Source organism: Rhinoderma darwinii, chromosome 2 (assembly GCF_050947455.1).
Source record: "Rhinoderma darwinii isolate aRhiDar2 chromosome 2, aRhiDar2.hap1, whole genome shotgun sequence".
Lineage (NCBI taxonomy): Eukaryota > Metazoa > Chordata > Amphibia > Anura > Rhinodermatidae > Rhinoderma > Rhinoderma darwinii.
In genome coordinates, this window is record NC_134688.1 from 159,283,802 (window position 1) to 159,307,616 (window position 23,815).

Here is a 23,815-nt window from a genome sequence, read left to right on the forward strand (position 1 = left end):
GCCACCTTTACATTCAACTCCCCCCTCCCTGTGGACTTGCTGATAGGGAGGGACTGGGATAAATTTTTCGGACCCTAAAGGGGGGTTTTACACTTGGAGATTATCGGGCAGACAAGCGTTCACAGAACGCATTGTTGCGGATATTTATCCTCTGTAAACAGTTCAGCGATCAGCAGATGAACGAGCAAATGCTTGATCATCTGCTGATCGGATCGATTTAAAATAGTAAATTATTATCATTGTCGGCATCACATCTCCCTGTGTAAACAGGGAGACGCGCTGCCAACATGATAACAACGTATGGGGACGAGCGATCGGAGAAACGACCATAGCTCCGTGTGACAGGAGCAAACGAGCGCCGATCAACGATGTCTCGTAGATCGGTGCTCTCTGCACTAGCCAAAATCGGCCGATGTAATAGGGCCTAAACTCTAATTGTTAGAATCCGTTCCGAAGATGTAGACCGCTAGACAATACCCCCTTGAAGTCTTCAAGACTTCCTGTAACAATCAAATTAGCAGGAATCTTGCAGAGAGAACTACAAGCTATCACCTCCTAAGAACTGATCCATAGTCCAAAGGTAGTGTGCTTTCCACCAGTCCAGCCAACTTGTGGTATTGTGTATTTGTGTGGATATTCAGCTATGGAATCCTAATTCATGTAGCTCTCTCTAAATAGAATATTAAATATAATAATATTGCAATGAAGCACAGAGTTCCCATTGGGTGGTCTACCACTTCTCGGCTGAGCTCTTGCAACTTCTTGCCATTTCCAAAATAACATCAGTTACAGTTAATTGGGGGAAGCTCTGGCATGGCAAATATAAAGTTGGAAAACTGGCACGCTGTAAGTCACTGAGCTCTTCAGCCTGACCTATTCTACTGCTAATATTTGTCTTTAGATATTGCATAGCTGAATGTTTGACTTTATACACCTGTTAGCATTGAATGTCTTTGAACCCACTTATTAGAAGGGGTGTCCACAACTCCAGTGACAATATAACAGTACCAATACACAATTAATACGATATCGCAAGTCAATCAATGAACAACTAACAAGAGGAAATATTATTCGGGTGTGAGGGCTCATGCACACAGCACAGTCCCTATACCCTATACTGCAGCACAAAGTCTCAATGGAAGTGTCATTTATAGACACTCTCTGTGCCACCGTATAGTACCTGAGTGAGCATTGCTTCGAGGGAAGATTATCTACACAATATGGTAAGTGATGGAGCTTGCCAAGAAATAAACAACTTTACATGGCTCCACTCCTAAGTGCAGTTAGATTTTATACTGTGGTATTAAAATGACATGTTTAAAGAGATGTTCTTAGTTATGTAAGAATGTATGCTATGACACTTCTAAATAAAACAAATATGTTCATCGTTGTTTTAATCTTGCAATTCACTGCAGTGTTTTCAGCCCGAATTAGTTGCATATTAAACACATTAAGCAATCCAATTGTTTTGTTTCCTTTGTTACATCATGCCGAAGTTTTCACTCCAGTGTTTTTCCAATTAGTCCGACTTCAATCAAAATCTGTGTAGCAACAGCAACAACAGGACTTAATAAAAAAAATACTGGTAAACAGAATGTTTTCTTAAAGAAATCATAATAGATATTTGTTTGAAGATTACATCCACTTCTACTTGATTATAAAATGTAACAAAATAAACAAATAAATATAAGCAACCTCGTAGGTGCTGCTGCACCTTTATCTAGATAAGTAAATATTGGAGACCAATTACAAGGGTGGGTGGCACTATAAATAAAGTCTTGTATCAACGTGTATGGATACTGAATCCTGGATAGTAGTCAATACTCCTTCCATTTGCACAAAATAAGAAGGCGGTGTGCTGTAATTCTAATTTAGTGCATGATGGGATCTGTAGTTTTTTGGATAGATATCATGCAATATGTGTGATATTACCTTATTTAAGGACTGGATTACTAAAAATGCTAAAAGGCCAGGATCACACAGTTTTTTTAATTAAGGTTTTGATTTATAGTCCTGTTTTAGCTAAAACAAGGAGTGAATACAACATGAAACATACAAATCTTTCCTGCATACTTTCATTCATTCCTGGCTAAAAAAAAAAATGAAAAAAAGAAAATTCACCAAAACTGAACTAAACTCTGAAAACCTGGCCAAACATGACCGATAAATAAACACCCTTATCAACATTGCACTATGTATTCCAGGTAGGGTTCTCATGGATTGAATTTGCAAAAGTCAAGTATATTCTGGGTACCCATTGAAAGGTACTGTGCAGGCTTTGGCGTTACCATAGCCATAGCAGCAGCTAAGGGGCCCAAAGGTTTAGTGGGGTCACTTTGGTGCAAGAACATTGTTCCTTTTTGTGGGGAAATAAGTTGTTGGCTTTGCTATCTAGTACTACTATGTGAATTCTCTGCTATATGGTGTGATTATCCCTACTTGTAATTATTGTTACTTGGTGTTGGGGCCCCTTTCATTTTACTATGGGGCCCTATAAATTCTAGTTACACCCCTGGATGCAGGCTATTCTTTTCTTTCTTGTTTATCAACAGGATCCAGATGGCTCCTGTTTTTTGTACAACAGAATTTCAACAGGATGCAAACACGGGGCGTGAACCTAGCCTAAGCCCTTATTCACATGAACAATGAAAACAGCTATGTGACGGCTATCTATTTAATCAAACCATGTGGGGCAAAAAAAATTGTGGGCAAAAAAAATATAAAAACAATAGGCACAAATAATTTGGACAAATTTGAAATTAATGTTTATGATAGATAAAAAAAATTGTTTTTGCATATTTATATACCAAAATGTTAAAATTCTGTCATGGCAGCTGATGTCTCAGACACTATAGCAGAGGGTTGGGGTATAAGTTGCTACAATGGGGATGCATGTAAATGTAAATTTAGGGATGAAATATTTTACATTCAATTAAAAAAAAATTCTTGTTGACATTTATATGTAACAGCTTAATTTAAGATTACTTTTATCTATGTATTATTATCTTAGTTAACGGCTGTTACAAGGCTGCATAACAAAAATGTACTTCTATGGGGCTATTCACACAGTCATTTTTTTTCTGGACAGCCTATTTTTGCCCGTTTTCACGGATGCCTCAATAGACTCAAGTGTATGAGGGATCTGTGAAAGCAAGTCCCACATGGAGGCAAATCAGCGGTGAAAAATGGCAGTTATTCATGGCCGAATGACGCACATTCATGTAAAGGCCTAAGAAGTCTACTATTTAGCACAGTTTCGGTCAATGATGAAGCACATTAGTATAGGTGTTCCTTCTGCAATGTCCACACTTTATCTGCAATCAGCGCACGTCCTCGCTGCAGCCATATCAATCAACAGCGTGGGGAGGACCAGAGCGGCAGCATTGAAATGCCAGGGATCTTTGAGCTGAGTAAAGTTTCTTTTTATTTTTTTCAATACATCTCTTCTTCCTTGGCCACTTTTTGAATACATCAGAAAACCCCTTTAAACTTTTACATTGACTAAAATTTACTCCAATTTTTCAATACCATGGTCTATGTGGAGTAGAGATGCGACTTTTTTCCTAATATATACACATTATATATATATACATATACACACACACACACACACACACACACACACACACTACCGTTCAAAAATTTGGGGTCACCCAGACAATTTTGTGTTTTCCATGAAAACTCACACTTATATTTATCAAATGAGTTGCAAAATGACTAGAAAATATAGTCAAGACATTGACAAGGTTAGAAATAATGATTTTTATTTCAAATAATAATTTTCTCCTTCAAACTTCGCTTTCGTCAAAGAATGCTCCATTTGCAGCAATTACAGTATTGCAGACCTTTGGCATTCTAGCTGTTAATTTGCTGAGGTAATCGGGAGAAATTTCACCCCATGCTTCCAGAAGGCCTCCCACAAGTTGGATTGGCTTGATGGGCACTTCTTGCGTACCATACGGTCAAGCTGCTCCCACAACAGCTCTATGGGGTTGAGATCTGGTGACTGCGCTGGCCAGTCCATTACAGATAGAATACCAGCTGCCTGCTTCTTCCCTAAATAGTTCTTGCATAATTTGGAGGTGTGCTTTGGGTCATTGTCCTGTTGTAGGATGAAATTGGCTCCAATCAAGCGCTGTCCATAGGGTATGGCATGGCGTTGCAAAATGGAGTGATAGCCTTCCTTATTCAAAATCCCTTTTACCTTGTACAAATCTCCCACTTTACCAGCACCAAAGCAACCCCAGACCATCACCTTACCTCCACCATGCTTGACAGATGGCGTCAGGCACTCTTCCAGCATCTTTTCAGTTGTTCTGCGTCTCACAAATGTTCTTCTGTGTAATCCAAACACCTCAAACTTCGATTCGTCTGTCCAGAACACTTTTTTCCAATCTACCTCTGTCCAATGTCTGTGTGCTTTTGCCCATATTAATCTTTTCCTTTTATTAGCCAGTCTCAGATATGGCTTTTTCTTTGCCACTCTGCCCTGAAGGCCAGCATCCCGGAGTCGCCTCTTCACTGTAGACGTTGACACTGGTGTTTTGCGGGTACTATTTAATGAAGCTGCCAGTTGAGGACCTGTGAGGCATCCATTTCTCAAACTAGAGACTCTAATGTACTCGTCTTGTTGCTCAGTTGTGCAGCGGGGCATCCCACTTCTCTTTCTACTCTGGTTAGAGCTTGTTTGTGCTGTCCTCTGAAGGGAGTAGTACACACCGTTGTAGGAAATCTTCAGTTTCTTGGCAATATCTCGCATGGAATGGCCTTAATTTCTAAGAACAAGAACAGACTGTCGAGTTTCACGTGAAAGCTCTCTTTTTCTAGCCATTTTGAGAGTTTAATCGAACCCACAAATGTAATGCTCCAGATTCTAAACTAGCTCAAGGGAAGGTCAGTTTTATAGCTCCTCTAAACAGCAAAACTGTTTGCAGCGGTGCTAACATAATTGCACAAGGGTTTTCAAGTGTTTTCTAATCATCCATTAGCCTTTTAACAGTTAGCAAACACAATGTACCATTAGAACACTGAAGTGATGGTTGTTGGAAATGGGCCTCTTTACACCTATGTAGATATTGCATTAAAAACCAGACGTTTGCAGCTAGAATAGTCATTTAGCACGTTAACAATGTATAGAGTGTATTTCTGATTAATTTAATGTTATCTTCATTGAAAAAAACTGTGCTTTTCTTTCCAAAATAAGGAAATTTGTAAGTGACCCTAAACTTTTGAACGGTAGTGTAATATATATATATATATATATATATATATATATAAAAATAAATAATATTTTAGAAGTGTAGTAAGCTACGCCCACTTATCACTCCACTTTTACAAATGGACATACAGGGTGCAAATGACTGTAAATTCCGAAACAAATGATTAATAAATGTCACAGCAAAGAAGACATTATTTTGGAGTAAAAAATAAAAAAAAAATGCCTGTGGGCCGGTGTATGAATTTGGCCTGTAGACTTGTGTATATTCTGTAACCAGAGGCACACAGATCTGGTGTTACTCTGTCTGTCCTCTCTCCTTGCTAATATAAAGACAATAGGAGGAGAGTCGGACAGAGAGAAGGGAGCAAGGACCTGTTCTCGAAATTTTTTGACACGCTGATTTTGAAGCGGAAACCTTGTCTAAATCTGTGTAAAAAAACGCCCCAAACTTCCCTTCATTTAATTTGATAGAGTAGAGACTTTATTTTTCCCAGTGGGTTTTGTCCGTAAGGAATTTTGAGACAAATTTTGTCTCCCGACAAAAGTTTGTGCACATACCCGAATACATGACTGTAGGTTCTAACTCACGCAGTTAAAAGGTTACAGATCATATGCAAATAATGCGTTTATGTTGACTCCATCAAAGTTTGAGTTGCAAGAATATTCTTCATAGGGTGTAATAGATTTCCTGCTTGTGTCATATTCAATTTCAGAGAGTTAGGCTATGTTCACATGGAGTATTTTGGGGGAGGAATATCTGCCTCAAAAATTCCGTTAGGAACTTTGAGGCAGATTTTCCTCTCCCTGCTCGCCGATTTTCGCGCCGTTTTTTCGCCCGCGGCCATTGAGCGCCGCGGGCATAAAACAGCGCGAAATACGCTCTCTCTGCCTCCCATTGAAGTCAATCGGAGGTAAGAGGCGGAAGCGCCCGAAGATAGGGCATGTCGCTTCTTTTTCCCGCGAGGCAGTTTTACTGCTCGCGGGAAAAAGACGCCGACGCCTCCCATTGAAATCAATGGGAGGCGTTCTCGGGCAAAATACTCCGTGTGAACATAGCCTTCTTAAGGCTCTAGTACACCTGCTGATTTTCGCCGATGCATCGAGCACCGGTCAACGAGATATTTGATCAAAATGTGCGCTAAGAACCTCCCTATTGTAAGTAGATTTAGCAGTAATGCATATTTATTTACATTTAGCGACTTAGGTGACATTGGTGTACGCAGTGTGCTGTCGCCATTAACTTGTGTGACATATATATATATACATACAGTGAAGGAAATAAGTATTTGATCCCTTGCTGATTTTGTAAGTTTGCCCACTGTCAAAGACATGAACAGTCTAGAATTTTTAGGCTAGGTGTAAAGGATCTGTCAGGCACAGCTTCTATGTCTGTGAGACTGATTCCATCTTCCACCACTCAGGATGGCAGGCTTAGGAGTGGGAGAGCCTATCACAGCCTGGCCAGACGGAGCTAGCTCCCGCCCTCTGTCTATTTATACCTGCCTTTCCTGTTCCTCCTTGCTTGTGATTCTTCTCGTTTGGTTTCCTGGCCCTGCTGCAGCTTCTTGATCTATTTGACCCTGCTTCATATTGACCCTGGCTTACTGACTACTCTCCTGCTCTGCGTTTGGTACCTCGTACACTCCTGGTTTGACTCGGCTCGTTCACCACTCTTGTTGCTCACGGTGTTGCCGTGGGCAACTGCCCCTTTCCCTGGCTTCTGTGTACCCTTGTCTGTTTGTCTGTCGTGCACATATTGAGCGTAGGGACCGTCGCCCAGTTGTACCCCGTTGCCTAGGGCGGGTCGTTGCAAGTAGGCAGGGACTGAGTGGCGGGTAGATTAGGGCTCACTTGTCTGTTTCCCTACCCCCATTATTACACTAGGTTAATTTTACCAGTGAGAGATAGATTATATTTAAAAAAAAAAACACATTGTCAAAATTATATATATTTATTTGCATTGTGCACAGAGAAATAAGTATTTGATCCCTTTGGCAAACAAGACTTAATACTTGGTGGCAAAACCCTTGTTGGCAAGCACAGCAGTCAGACGTTTTTTGTAGTTGATGAGGTTTGCACACATGTTAGATGGAATTTTGTCCCACTCCTCTTTGCAGATCATCTGTAAATCATTAAGATTTCGAGGCTGTCGCTTGGCAACTCAGATCTTCAGCTCCCTCCATAAGTTTTCGATGGGATTAAGGTCTGGAGACTGGCTAGGCCACTCCATGCCCTTAATGTGCTTCTTTTTGAGCCACTCCTTTATTGCCTTGACTGTATGTTTCGGGTAATTGTCGTGCTGGAAGACACAGGCACGAGCAATTTTTAATGTCCTGGTGGAGGGAAGGAGGTTGTCACTCAGGATTTGACGGTACATGGCTCCATCCATTCTCCCATTGATGTGGTGAAGTAGTCCTGTGCCCTTAGCAGAGAAACACCCCCAAAACATAATGTTTCCACCTCCATGCTTGACAGTGGGGACGGTGTTCTTTGGGTCATAGGCAGCATTTCTCTTCCTCCAAACACGGCCAGTTGAGTTAATGCCAAAGAGCTCAATTTTAGTCTCATCTGACCACAGCACCTTCTCCCAATCACTCTCAGAATCATCCAGATGTTCATTTGCAAACTTCAGACGGGCCTCTACATGTGCCTTCTTGAGCAGGGGGACCTTGCGGGCACTGCAGGATTTTAATCCATTACGGCGTAATGTGTTACCAATGGTTTTCTTGGTGACTGTGGTCCCAGCTGCCTTGAGATCATTAACAAGTTCCCCCCGTGTCGTTTTCGGCTGAGCTCTCACCTTCCTCAGGATCAAGGATACCCCACGAGGTGAGATTTTGCATGGAGCCCCAGATCGATGTCGATTGACAGTCATTTTGAATGTCTTCCATTTTCTTACTATTGCACCAACAGTTGTCTCCTTCTCACCCAGCGTCTTACTTATGGTTTTGTAGCCCATTCCAGCCTTGTGCAGGTCTATGATCTTGTCCCTGACATCTTTAGAAAGCTCTTTGGTCTTGCCCATGTTGTAGAGGTTAGAGTCAGACTGATTAATTGAGTCTGTGGACAGGAGTCTTTTATACAGGTGACCATTTAAGACAGCTGTCTTTAATGCAGGCACCAAGTTGATTTGGAGCTTGTAACTGGTCTGGAGGAGGCTGAACTCTTAATGGTTGGTAGGGGATCAAATACTTATTTCTCTGTGCACAATGCAAATAAATATATATAATTTTGACTATGTGATTTTCTGTTTTTTTGTTTTTTTAATATATAACCTATCTCTCACTGGTAAAATTAACCTAGCCTAAAAATTCTAGACTGTTCATGACTTTGACAGTGGGCAAACTTACAAAATCAGCAAGGGATCAAATACTAATTTCCTTCACTGCGTGTGTGTGTGTGTATATATATTATATATATATATATATATATATATATATATATATATAGTGACACTGCGAACACCAATGTCACCTAAGTCGCTAAATGTAAATAAATATATATATATTCCATCTTCTTGTAGTGATGACAATTTGCCCCATCCTAAAATACCATTTTATAATTTCCCTGTTTACAACCCCTTTAAAGCAATGTGTACAATGGGTAAATGAATAATGCTGGTGGGTCTTTAATTAAAAACTAGAACACATACAGATGTGCTGAAATACTAACAATGCAGCCAACAGATGATTAGGTTTTTCGATTTCATACTGTAGGATGTGTGCACGCAGCATGAGAAGTGGCATTAATAGTTTACAATATAATCAGTCCTGTAAATGAGTCATATTAACACAATGTGTTTACAACACCGGCCTCTTCCATTTCACTTACACTGATTTATTACTGTGAGAAACAACATGCCATTCAACATCCCAAAATGTTATACTTGGATATATCTCATAAACAAGATCCGAAGCCATCAATCGATATAATTAAGTGGTTTTCAAATGTTTGCCACTGGTTTTAAAGGAACACTAAATATATAAAATACATAAAAAATAAACATATCACCATGCTTTCCTTTGATCATATGCAGTTATAAAAACTGAAAAAATATATAAAGAATTCTTTGATATGTCCCAGGAGATCAAGCATTTCCCCACTCTTCCCCATTCCTGCTCACAAACTTCAGACTTCACTTCTGTCTCTTGTTTTAGGGCACTTCGATGCACAAGGAGATCTCACTCCTGTCTGCAGTAGGAGACAAGGCACCATAAGCCCCACCCCATAGCAAATTCCAGCCCTTTAGACATCTGCCAGCTCAAAATAGTAGGGATCAGGAGGAAATTAAAACATACGTTCTCTTCAATATTTCTATTTCTAATAAGACTGTTGTTTTCTGGAGCAGAACATTCTGCGAACTGAGAAATACTGTGGGCAAGTGCCTCATCTGTTTACGTTAAGCATTAATTTCTGTATTAACTGCTCCTTTAACACGTGCCTACCTACCCATGACTTGGTCTTGTTTATTCCAGTACATGCATATTGTACATATAACAATCATTTAGCATTATGCACAGTGCATGTTTTGATCTTCTGTTATAAAAAAAAGTTAAGTGATGATGTGGTTTTTATGAATGTTGATGAATAAAGGTTTCCAGACAAAAACAACCATGGAGACAAAAGAGCACCCCAAACATTATCATGACAAGGTGAAGTAACTATCAGGCGATGAATAAAATAAGTAGTTTATTCAATCATTACAAAGCAAAATTTGGTTTAATATTTTGCTTGATCTTGCTGGAAAAAAACCTTCATGTCAAAGCTATACAGGAATGGCTTATAATAGCCAAGTCCAGTACTTAACCCAAATGAGAATTTGTGACTTGGTTGGAAAACAGCTCAACACTCGTTCTTGTGCAAATTGAATGAACTGGCAGAAATTTATAAAGAAGAAATAAGGAAAAATTGCAGATTTCGAAAACTGATTGAGACTCAAGGCTGTAAATACTGACAAAGATGCCTATACTAAATACTAACACAGATGCCAATAGTTATGTATTCAGTTACAGATAATGAATCAAGATAACTTAGCAGAGATTTGTTTGCAATAATATTTTTCTGTTAACTGTTCACAATTTTGACATATATGACCAAGTCCATCGCTTTAACCCCTTGGCATCACAGTCATTTTTAGCTTTTGCTTTTTTCCTCCCCACTTTCAAAATTCCTAACTTTTTATTTTCCGTCGACAGAGCTCTATGAGGACTTGCTTTTTGTGGGACAAGTTATAGTTTTTCATGTCACTATTTAAGGTAACATAAGATGTACTAGGAAACTGAAAAAATATTCTTTAACCCCTTCCCGCAAAATCATGTACAGTTACATGATGGGCGCTAGTGTGTTAGCGCATTCCCACGTAACTGTACATGATGGAGCTAGCTCAGAAGCTGAGACTGAACAATCACCGCCGGGTGCCAGCTGTATGTTACAGCTGGCACCCTGATGTAACTGCCAGAACAATAACTAGCCTCCGATCTGGCCGATTAACCCCTTAGATGCTGCGTTCAAAGATCTCACCATGTCAGGGGTTTTTAGCCACCGGCACCCCAGTAACGTGATCGCTGGGTTGCCAGTGGCTGCAATGGTAACCGGAAGCCTAATACTCGCCTCCTGATCTGCCAGTAACTGAAGCCTCCTATGCACCGCTTGGAGACGGGGCCTAAAAAGGCTTCCGTACCATCGGCAAGATGGCGCTGGCTCAGCTTCCGGCTCAAAAGCTGAGGCGGCGTCATCAGCAGTGGGTGTCCGCTGTATATTACATGGGATACCCTGCTAAAGCAGCAGGAACCGGAGGTAGTTCAGATTCCTGCCATTAACCCCTTAGATGCAGGGATCAAATGCAATCGCTGCATCTTAGTGGTTTGAAAAGAGATCGGCAACTCTGCCATGCAATGGCAAGGCTGTCGACCGCTACTACGGCAACAGGAGGCCTAACAATGGCCTCCTGTCTGCCATTACGGTGTGTTGTTGTTTGGCCTAGCAAGCAGGGTAGCCCGCTCTATGAATTATCAAGGCGTCACAAATAGGCTTCTACCTGGCTAGTCACGTTGCGCCTCATGACCTACACACTATCCCTCCATGTTTCACACACTTGCATCCCATTATTCATTTATTTTTTAGGCACTTTACTCATTACTGCCCCCTATATTTCACTTACATTATTACACTTGCATATACACTATTCATTTATTATTTCTTACTACACATCCCATGCACCACATACCACTCCCCTCAAGACTAGTGGGAGTGGCTATTATTATTTAAAGCACCTGCTCACTCGCCTTCATCAGCGTTTCAGACCTGGCTGTGTCCATTTGTAAGTATGGCCTTTTTCGGTGTTTTTGCATAAATGTCCTTGTTTTTATCTGTTTTGTCTGCCATTACGGAAGCCAATTAGGCCCCCGACCAGAGACGGAGCCTGATCGACTTGCTGTAAGTGAACAACTGACAGTTCTAATACATTGCAAAACATAGGTAGTGCAATGTATTAGAAGATCAAACAAACAGTTGGAGCTTCAAGTCCCCTAGTGGGACTAATGAAAAGTGTAAAAAAAAGTGTAAAAAAAAGTAAAAATAAAAGTTGTGTTTTATTTTATTACTTGAAACTCTTATTGTATTTTTTACAATCGCCCTTTTTCCCTTATCAAGTCATTTATTATTAATACAAATTTGGTATCGCTGCGACCGTAACGACCTGAACTATAAAAATATTGTTATTTATTATTATGTTATTTATCCAGCGCAGTAAACTCTGTAAAAAAAAAAAAAAAAATACTGCCAGATTTGCTGTTTTTTTGGTCACTTTGTCTTCCAAAAATTGAAATAAAAAGTGATCAAAAAAGAATGTATCCAAAAATGGTACCTATAAAAACTATAGCTTGTCTGGCAAAAAACAAGCCCTCATACAGCTCCCTCGACTAAAAAATTAAAAAAGTTATGGCTCTTACAACATGCCGACAGAAAAAAACCACATTCTTTTTACAAAAGTAATTTTTTTGTGCAAAAACTTGTAAAACATAGAAAAAGTGCTATAAATTTGGTATCACCGGAATCGTACTGACCCGCAGAATAAAGTTAACATGTAATTTATAACGCATGCTGAACACTATATAAAAAGAACTAAAAAACTATGCCAGAATTGCGTTTTTTTGGTCACCTTGCCTCCCAAAAAGAAAAAAGATAAAATGTGATCAAAAAAAATCGCATGTACCTCAAAATGGTACCAATAATAACTACAGCTCATCCTGCAAAAAAACAGCCCTCATGCCACTACGTCTATGAAAAAATAAAATAAAGTTAAGGCTCCAATAAATGAGGAAATAAAAAATATGCAGTTGTGCAGATCAGAGGGGAACATTTTTGTTTCAAGAGGCGATCAAGGCCCTAAAATTAGGGTACCAGCAGTGGTGTAGCTATAGGGTTCGCAGCGGTCGCTATTGCGACCTGGCCCAGAAGCCAGGGGGGCCCGCAGCCCCCCGCACCACATCAATGAAAAGTTACTATAGTAACAGGGGCCTATGTAATAAACTACACGGGGAAATTAAGGGGAAGCAGCACTCGTACGAGCTCTGCACCCCCTACAAGATAGCTGATTGGCGGTGCTCCCGGGAGTGGGACCCCAACCCATCAGCTATTGATGGCCTATACTGAAGATAGGCCATCAATATTTAGGGACTGGACAACCTTTAAAGCCTACCTTGTGTTAGGCTTCGATACAGGGCCCCAGCTTAAGAATACTGTTTGCTGGACCCTGTATCTAAGCCTACATTAGGCTTAGATACAGGGTCCAAACAGTATCACACATGCACATGGGCCCTGTTCATATCACTGCTGCCCTTTTGTTGAGGGGTTCCGTCTGGTTAACCCCTCAACGTAAAGGCAAACGGAAACCTTAGCTTCCGTTTGCATCACCATTGATCTCAATGGTGATGGAAACTTTGCTAATGGTTTCCGTTTGTCACCGTTGTGAACGGGTTCCGTTGTTTTGGCGGAATCAATACTGCAGTCGACAATGCAAAACAACGGAACCCTGCCACAACGGTGACAAGCGGAAATCTTTAGCAACGTTTCCGTTACCATTGAGATCAATGGTGAGGGAAACTGAAACAGAGGTTTCAGTTTGCCTTTCTGTTGAGGGGTTAACCCATCAACGGAAGGGCAGCGGTGATGTGAACAGGCCCTTACAAATTTATTTTTTTGTGTTTTTTTACAGGTTCGGTTGTTGGACTACGTCGGATTCGAGGACTACTTCGATGACGGCTTTTTTATTCTCAATAAAATGGTTAATGAGGATTGTGTGGGGGTGTTTTATTTCAATAAAATTATTTTTTCTATATCTTTGTATTTTTTTTTTTACTTTATCGCTGTCAACTTAGTAATGGCCGCTGACAGATTGACAGCGTCCATTACTAAGGCGGGGCTTAGTGATAGTCGGTGAAAAGGCTAACACTAACCTCCATTATTACCCCGGTACCCACCGCCTCCGGGGGTGCCAGGAAGAGCCGGGTACGATCCAGTACCTGACTATCTGTAGTGATGGTCGGGCACTGGGGTGACCGCAGGCTGGTATTATTAGGCTGGGAAAGGCCAAAAACAGTGGCCCTTCCCACCCTGGTAATGCTAGCCTGCTGCTGCTGTGTTGTATCTGGCTGGTTATGAAAAATGGGGGGAACCCACGTAATTTTTTTTTATAACTAATTGGACAGCACGATGTGGGGTTCCCCCATTTTTATAACCAGCCAGATACAGCATAGCAGCAGCAGCCTAGCATTACCAGGGTGGGAAGGGTCACAGTTTTTGGCCTTTCCCAGCCTAATAATACCAGACTGCGGCCGCCCCAGTGCCCCTCCGTTACTACAGATGGTCGGGTACTAGATCATACCCGGCTCTTCCTGGTGGCACTGGGTACCAGGGTAATAATGGGGATTAGTGTTAACCTCTTCATGTCTAACATTAAGTCCCCCCCTTAGTAATAGGCGTTGTGAATCAGCCAGCGACAAATACTAGGGTGGTAGTTATAAAGTTTAAACCAATACAAAGACATAGATAAAATATTTTATTGAAATAAAAATTACACACAACCCTCGTTATCCATTTTATTGAGAATAAAAAAAACGAAGTTATCGAAGTAGTCCTCGAATCTGAAGAAGTCCAACAACCGAACTTGTAAAAAAACAAAAAACACACAAAAATAATTAGTATCACGTCAAAAAGGAAAATAATTATTATTCTTACCTTTCCTGGGTCCAGCGCTGGAGCTGCAATGTCAGCGAGCTGGGCCCTATATCTAATCCAATCATGTGTGATACTGTCTGCTGGGCCCTATATCTAATCATGTGTGATACTGTCTGCTGGGCCCTATATCTAATCCCATCATGTGTGATACTGTCTGCTGGGCCCTATATCTAATCCCATCATGTGTGATACGGTCTGCTGAGCCACTGTGTCTAATCCTATCATGTGTGATACGGTCTGCTGAGCCACTGTGTCTAATCCTATCATGTGTGATATTGTCTGCTGGGCACTATATCTAATCCTATCATGTGTGATACTGTATCTAATCTTACCCATAGATTTAGGGTCGTAGTGCTATAGATATGCTGTCTCTATATATATATATATATATATATATATATATATGCACATATTCATACACACACATTTTTTGGGGGGGGGGCTCATATGTATTGGGCTACTCCCCCTGATGTTTTAAGTCCTTAGTGACACCCCTGGCAGCTAGTGCTGCATTGTTGGGTCACTTAGGAGACCCAGCGATGCAACTGAAAGCTGCAGGCCATCGGCCCTGAGAAATTTGGGGAGCCCCAAGAAGAACATTTGCACCGGGGCCCATGAGCCTTTAGCTACGCCCCTGGGTACCAGGAAGGGGAGGACCCAAACATATCTGCCGGAAGCGAGGGTGCCCGTATTATACCAGGACAATGCTTTCCCAGCAAAATTCCCCAAACTGCAAAGGTGCAGAATGTGGACCAAAAGGGGGATAAGTAAGGATATTTATCAGTGCGACACTGGCCTGTGCAGAAAAGATTGCTTCACAGTGTAACACATATCTATGGATTATTTTATTCTTTTTTTTACCCCATTATTATACCACCTGACTATGCCCCTGATGTACTCTGCCCAGCTTACACATGCCCCCACATTATAAACTAAAATACCAGTAATACTCCAAACAAAAACTACTACCAAGCAAAATCCATGCTCCAAAAGCAAAACGGCGATCTCTCCCTTCTGAACCCAACAGTATGCCCAAACAGCAGTTTACTTCCACATATATGGCATTGCGATACCCTGGAGAACCCTTTTAACAATTTTTGGGGTGTGTGTCTCCAGTGGCACAAGCTGGGCAAGATATATTTATTATCTATTATCTAGGGAAAATGTAACATTTTTACCATCCGCAGCGCAATCATTTATGAAAAAGACCTGTGGGGTGAAAATGTTACTACACCCCTTAATAAATGCCTTGATGGGTGCAGTTTCCAAAATGGGGTCACTTCTCAGGGTTTTTTTTAATTATTATTTCACATCCGAGCCCTGCAATTGTGAACCAATACTGTGTAAGTTGCCAAATTAGGCCTCAACTTTGCATGGTACTCTTTCACTCCTGAGCCTGGTCGAATGTCCAGGCAAAAGATTAGGGCCACATGTAGGGTGTTTCAAAAACCGGGAAACACGGCATAATAATTAGAGAGCTGTCTTGTTATGGTGGCACAAGCTGGGCACCATATATTGACATATGAATGGAGAAAATCCCTCTGCAACATCAAGTGCCCACTAATTTCTGCAAAAAACCTGCGGGGTTAACATGCCCCTAGGTGAATACCTTGAGGGGTGTAGTTTCCAAAATGGGGTCACTTCTGTTATATAGCACCCAGAAACTGATCTAGCAAAATCTGTACTTCAAAATCCAAAAGGCGCTCCTTCCCTTCTGAGCCCTACTGTGTGCCCAAACAGCAGTTTATGACCACATATGGGGTATTGTTTTACTCGGGAGAAATTGCTTTACAAACGTTGCAGGGGTCAAAATGCTCACTATACCCCTAGATAATTTCCTTAAGGGTGTAGTTTTCCAAATTGGGTTACTTTTGGGGGGATTTCCTCTGTTTTGGCACCGCAAGTACCCTTCAAACCGGACATGGTGCCTAAAATATTTTCTAATAAAAAGGAGGCCCCAAAATCCACTAGGTGCACCTTTGCTTCTGAGGCCTGTGCTTCAGTCCATAATCACACTAGGAACACATATGGGATAGTTCTAAAAACTGCAGAATCGGGGCAATAAAATATTGAGATGCATTTCTCCGATAAAACTTTGTATTACAAAAAAGATGGATTTTTTAAATAAAATAATTGGTAAATTTCACCTCTACTTTGCCTTAATTCCTGTGAAACGTCTAAAGGGTTAAGAAACTTTCTAAATACTTTGAGGGGTGATGTTTTTAAAATGGGGTCACTTATTTGTGGTTTGTAATATACAAGGCCCCAAAATCTGCTTCACAACTGAACTGGCCCCTGTAAAAATAGCCTTTTGGAATTTTCTTGAAAATGTGAGAAATTGCTTCTAAAGTTAAGCCTTGTAATATTCTAAAAAAATAAAAGGATGTTCAAAACACGATGCCAATCTAAAAGTAGACATATGGGGGATGTTAATTAGCAACAATTGTGTGTTATAACTGCTTGTCTTACAAGCAGATACATTTAAATTTAGAAAAATGCTAATTTTTCGCAAAATTTTGGATTTTTTCACAATTAAATACTGAATGTATCGAGCAAATTTTGCCAGTAACAAAGTCCAAAGTATCACAAGAAAACAATCTCAGAATCGCAAGGATAGGTAAAAGCATTTCGAAGTTATTACCGCATAAAGTGAAACATGTCAGATTTGAAAAATAAGGCTCTGTCAGAAAGGTCAAAAGTGGCCAAAGCGGGAAGGTGTTAAAAAGGTGGAATTGGAAAAAGACTGATTCCTTGATAATTTTTTGAGTTTCGTAGTTACATAGTTCTGACTTATGGACGTGGCGATACATTTTATTTACTTTTCTTATTATTTCTTCAGTATTAAAAATGTTATATAACCGTTTAACTTACTGTACCGTAGTGGACTTGAACAAGCAATCATTTGACTGCTGGTATAATACACTGCAATACCTGAGTATTGCAGTGTATTTTGCTATTTATCGGCTTGTAATAAAAGGGTTGTCCCAGAATTAATAAAAAAAAAAAAAGCAAATCAGACATCATATGGTGCATAACAATCTCTTTCTAACAAAGCTAGAACCAGCCCTGTAGGTTACATGGATCCAGAGATCTCCCCATTCATTGCTCTGCTAGATTTTCTTCAAGCTGGCAGCTCAGTGGGCATGTCCTTTATGCTGCAGCTCCTCCCCCTCCCTGTTAGAGCTTGTATCAGCAGATAGTTCTGTTTACCTGCCTCTACCACCTCTCTAGAAGAGGCTTTAGAAATGCCCCCTATTACATCTCTTTTTAAAGGGAGAGCCCAGACCTATGTAACTCAAGACGAGGGAGAGCCTGCAGCTTACACATAGTAAGAGGATCAGCGGGGAGAGGGGAGGGCTGAATTCTGTATGTAAGCAGTGCTATATGCAGGTTCTCTCCATCTAAGCAAACTGCTGGCTCTCCTGTGAGTTCTTACTGTGCGAGTCTCCATTCACACTACAAGCTGTGTTTCTCTACTAACAATCAAAGTGAGGCATTTTCTATTGGTTGGTGGAGAGGGGAGTTGAGAATGTGCATCCTTCCTTTTTCAGCACAGTAGAAGTACTATACATATTGAACACCAGGGGGTGCCATTACAATAAAGTTAAGGTAATATCTTGAAACTAATTCAATTTTCTAACTTAAAGGGAACCATTCACTAGTCCATACATGTGCAGTTGAGTGCACCATGTAACAGGCACTGCTGCACAGACCTTGTGTCACTTAAAACCATGTTTCTAGCCTCCTCGGTTTTTTAGATATCAGTGCCGTTATATTTGGCGCCTGATGTGTAAATTACCCCCTGTACTATCAATGGGGTGTTTTTCTTGGAAAGGGCAGGGGGGCATGATACTTAGTGCTCTGACACTGTCCAATCAGCTACAGACAGTGTGGGAACGGCATGTGCTGTGTGATCTCTCTCGCGAGATCACACAGTCTTTTCTTCACTGTCTGACAGGAGCTGGAGAGAGGAGAGCGTGCACGCACAAACAGCTCCACCATGGAACCAAAGAGGAGAAGAATGTGAATTCTTCTTCTCCTCTTCTGTTCCGTGGCGGCAGGAGTATCGTCGGCAGCGGCGACGTTGGAGCTGTGTGTGCTCTCATTCTCTCAAGCGCTCGGCAGACAAGGACGACAAGACTGATCTCGCGAGAGAGATCACATAGCACAACCTGCTCTGACACTGTCCACAGCTTATTGGACAGTGTCAGAGCGCTGAGTATCACGTCCCCCTGCGGTTTACAATAAATTAAAAAAAACGCCCCCTTGACAGTTCAGGGGGTTATTTACATATCGGACACCAAATATAATGGCACAGATATCTATATAACGGAGGAGGCTAGAAACAGCGTTTAAAGTAACACAAGGTTTGTGCAGCAGCGTCTATTACATGGTGCCCTCAGCTGCACATGTATGGGCTAGTGAAAGGTTCTCTTTAAGGTAAATTACAAGACGAATAAAAATTTTAATACGGACTTATATTGCAATAAAATGTAATACTCGGACAAGCCCTTCTAAGCCCAGGCCAGAGCAAAAATACTTTTATTAGGTCCCCAGGCTCCTATGACACCCTGCGATCATGACGCAAGGGGGGGGGGGAGATACCTGAATGAGGGGGCTGCCATCCTCTCACTGTTTACATAGATGCCGTGGTCAATAGCAACTAAGTGGTTAAAAACCAGGATCTGAGTTATCTCCACTTTCAGGCCGTTGCAGTGAGGTGTTGGCTGTAATAGAGCCGACACCCACTGAGTATAGAGCAGGCTCAGCCCGTGTGCCTGTTCCATAAACTCCCTTGACGGCTGTGACGTCACATCTGTACAAGGAGTTAAAGAAAATCAGCTATACACACTGATGGAACAACTATTATAATCACACAAACATATACATGCATGCATACGTATACAGGCATGCATACGTATGCATGCATACGTATACGTGTATGCATGCATACGTATACATGTGTGCATGCATACGCGCATACGTAGGTACACACATACACATATGCATATATAGCTATATATACACACACACACGCATATATACACACACACACACACACACACACGCATAGATATGCATATACACACACACACACACATATATACACACAGATATACACATGCATATATAGATATACACACACGAATATACACATGCATATATAGATATACACACACATATACACATGTATATATAGATATACACACACATATACACATGTATATATAGATATACACACACGCATATACACATGTATATATAGATATACACACGCATATAAACATGTATATATAGATATACACACGCATATACACATGTATATATAGATGTACATATACATTGTAATGTCCGTGGCTGCGGGCTGTCATATCCAGCCACCCCCTGACAGCCGCAGCCACGAGTCAGCAAGCGCTGGCCCCAGCCTCCTCCTCAGGAGACGCCAGCGCTCGCGTCCATTCACCTCAGCCGGATCCCGTAGGGTGTTTATAAACTTTGACCCGTGAGTACCCTGGACTATAAGAGGGGTCCAGCCTCCTAGTTCTATGCCCGAGCGTTGTTGTGTTCCCTAGTTTGTCTATGTGATGGCCTCCTAGTGCGTTTCCTGTTCCAGTCCCTGTCCCTAGACCGGTTTCCAGTTCCTGTTCCTAGCAATCCATACCTTCCTGGTCTAGCATTGTGCTGTGCCAAAGTCGTGCCGTGCTGTATCGACGTCTGACCTGCTTCACCTCGCCTGACGTTCGCCTGCTACCTAGTCCCAGCCAAGCCTGCCCTGCTGCTGTCTGAGCTGCCACAGGTACCTATAGAACTAAAGACCCTCACCTGCTCCCTGTTGGCCAGCTGCCTTACCGCCAAGGCGGTACAGCCAAGTGGGTCCACAGACCCTTCGTGACAGTACGCTCAGGCCATGGTCGATTCAAGACTATGACGAAGTCACAGGAGATGCGAACGGATATGCTGGACCTCCAGTCTCAAAAGGACCAACTCCTCCAGGCGTTGAACATTCTTGCATGTCGGCAGGAGGCACAAGCTGCCGTTCCTCCTACTACACCGCCTGGCAATGTGGATTCTCAGACTACACCTCTTGGCAGTTTTGACCCATGTGTTTGTTTGCCACTTCCTGATCGCTATGATGGAGAAGCAAGTACCTGTCGTGGTTTTCTTAATCAATGCCAGATCCATTTCAGCCTGTATGCTAGGACATTTTCATCTGATGGTGCCAGTGTCGCTTTTGTCATTTCTCTCCTCACCAGTAAGGCTCTTGCATGGGCAAACCCTATCTGGGAGAGACAAGGACCAGAGACCCGCGACTTCCCTGCCTTCCTCTGGACTTTTCTAATGGTGTTTGAGGAGCCTGGACGGGTCTCATCTGCAGCGGCCTCTTTGATTAACCTGCGCCAAGGAGACACCTCCGTGAGTGAGTACGCCATCCTCTTCCGCACCCTGGCGGGAGAACGGTTATGGAACGATGAGGCCCTGGTGGCTGCATTCTGGCATGGACTATCTTCCAGAATTAAAGACAAACTTGCCGCCCGGGATCTGCCTTCTACCATGGATGACCTCCTCCTTCTGTCTGCCCGAATTGATATACGGATCCGTGAATGCCTCCAAGAGGTTCAACGGGAGGGAGCCCTTCCTATTCTGGTTCCTACTTTGCAGCAACCCCTGCTGTCCTCAGATGTCGACCCTCCTAAGAAGTCGGTTTTAACGGACCAGTATAAATTATCTACCCAAGAGACAACGAAGACGCACATCTGGACTCTCTTTATTGCGGCCTCGATGGCCATCTTGTGCGCCTGTGCCCCCAAAAATCCCAAAACCTAGGGATGCTTGGAGTGACTTCCTTGGGTAAAGATGGACTTCCATCTAAATTGTCCATACCTGTGACCATAGTGTCCGGCGAGAAAATGCATAAGGTCTCTGCGTTGTTGGACTCTGGATCCGCTGCCAATTTCATCCGCAGAGATCCGGTGGACCTTCTGCAATTACCCACCACCTCTCTGGAGAGCCCATTGACAGTTGCCTCAGTGAATGGACTACCTCTGTCAGACCCAGTTATAGCTGTGACAAAGCCGCTGAGGCTCCAAGTGGGAGCCCTTCACTCCGAACTTCTGCCGTTCTATGTCCTGCCCAAAGCGGTTAACCCTGTGTTGCTGGGCCTGCCTTGGCTCCGACTGCATGCCCCAGTTCTGGACTGGAATTCTGGAGAGGTTGTCCAGTGGGGCCCTGAGTTGTCAAGGTCGTTGCCTGGTGCGGATTCGTTTGGCTCAGCCTTCACTGCCATGGTCATTGGCAGGATTGCCGGGCCATTATGCTGTCTTTTTGGACGTCTTCAGCAAGAAGGAGGCGGAGACATTGCCCCCACATCGGGCGTATGACTGCCCAATTGAACGGATTCCTGGTGCATCCCTTCCCTGTGGTAGGGTATATCCCCTCTCCTTGCCAGACACTCTGTCCATGTCCTCCTATGTGAAAGAGAACTTAGAAAGGGGCTTCATACGAAGGTCTTCCTCCCCGGCAGGAGCCGGATTCTTCTTCGTCAAAAAGAAAGATGGCTCTCTTCATCCTTGCATCGACTACCGTGGTCTCAACCAGATCACGGTGAAGAATAAATATCCGCTGCCACTGATCTCTGAACGGATTGATCGTATACGTGGTGCAATTTTTTTTCTAAACTAGACCTGCGTGGGGCTTAAAACCTAGTCCGGATTCGCCAGGGTGATGAATGGACGACTGCATTTAACACCCGTGATAGACACTATGAATATCTAGTAATGCCCTTTGGCCTGTGTAATGCTCCCATGGTCTTCCAGGAGTTTGTGACTGACATTTTCCGTGACCTCCTCTATGTTTGTGTAGTAGTCTACCTTGATGACATCTTTATTTTTCTCCAGATCCTATGACGCACCAGAGACATGTCCGTCAGGTTCTGCTACGATTAAGGGAGAATCGTCTGTGCGCCAAGTTGGAGAAGTGCGTATTTAACAAGGATGCTCTACCCTTCCTGAGCTACATCGTCTCGAATCATGGTCTCGAGATGGATTCTGAAAAGGTAAAGTCTGTCCTGGAGTGGCCACGCCCTCAAGACTTGAAGGCCATACAGCACTTTTTGGGATTTGCTAATTTTTACAGGCAGTTTATTACGAACTTCTCCTCATTGACTTCTCCCATCTCTAACCTTACTAAGAAGGGTATGAACGCCAAGGTGGGGACACCTGAGGCAAAGTCCGCATTCAATAGCCTGAAGAGTGCCTTCACGTCAGCCTCTATCCTCCATCATCCGGATGTCTCTCTGCAGTTCTCGTTGGAGGTGGACGCATCCTCTGTCGGTGCTGGTGCACTCCTGTTCCAGAGAGGTCCCAAGGGCAAGTCAAGGGTATGTGGATACTTTTCCAAGCTCTTCTCTTCTGCAGAACGCAACTACTCGATTGGGGATCGGGAGTTACTGGCCATCAAATTGGCTCTGGAGGAGTGGAAACATTTACTAGAGGGCACAGCTCATCCGATCTTGATTTTTAAGGACCACAAGAATCTGACCTACCTCCAGACGGCCCAACGGCTGAACCCTCATCAGGTCAGGTGGTCACTGTTCTTTGTAAGGTTTCAGTTTGAGCTACATTAATCGCCCGGCCGACAAGAATGTGAGGGTCGATGCCTTGTCCAGGTCTTTCGAGACAGAAGACTCCATTGAGAGTCCACAGAACATTAATGTCCCATCTTGCATTGTCTCGGTCAATCCCCTGCAAATTGGGGACATTCCTCCAAGGAGGACTTTTGTGCGCCTGGCTGATCGTGGAAGAATCCTCCGCTGGGGACACTCCTCTAGACTGGCAGGTCACGCGGGGTTAGGCAAGACCCAGGATTTGATTGCTCGTCATTTCTGGTGGCCTACTCTGCTCAAGGATATTGTGGATTTCGTTTCTTCCTGTGCTGTATGTGCAGCCAACAAGGCCACCCACTCCAGACCTGCTGGTCTGCTCCAGCCATTGCCTGTGCCCAATGCTCCCTGGCAGCATATAGCTATGGACTTTATTACGGACCTGCCTCTCTCTGCTGGATGCAGTGCTGTCTGGGTGGTGGTGGACCGATTTTCGAAGATGGCCCACTTTGTTCCTCTGACCGGTCTTCTTTCTGCTCCTCAGTTGGCCAAGTTATTTATCCAACACATCTTCCGCCTGCACAGCTTGCCACAGCATATTGTCTGATCGGGGGGTTCAGTTTACTTCGAGGTTCAGGAGAGTCCTCTGCAGACTTCTTGGCGTGAAGTTGGACTTTTCTACTGCCTACCATCCTCAGTCTAATGGTCAGGTTGAGAGGATCAACCAGATTTTGGAGAACTACCGACGCCACTTCATCTCC

The 23,815-nt window shown here is 42.7% G+C and overlaps 1 protein-coding gene across 2 annotated transcripts in view; it reads right to left on the bottom strand.

The window, feature by feature from the left end:
• The window catches only part of ABCC4 (ATP binding cassette subfamily C member 4 (PEL blood group)), a 300,550-nt gene that overhangs the window by 46,791 nt on the left and 229,944 nt on the right, over positions 1–23,815 (bottom strand). The gene's annotated exons all lie outside the window — the stretch shown is intronic.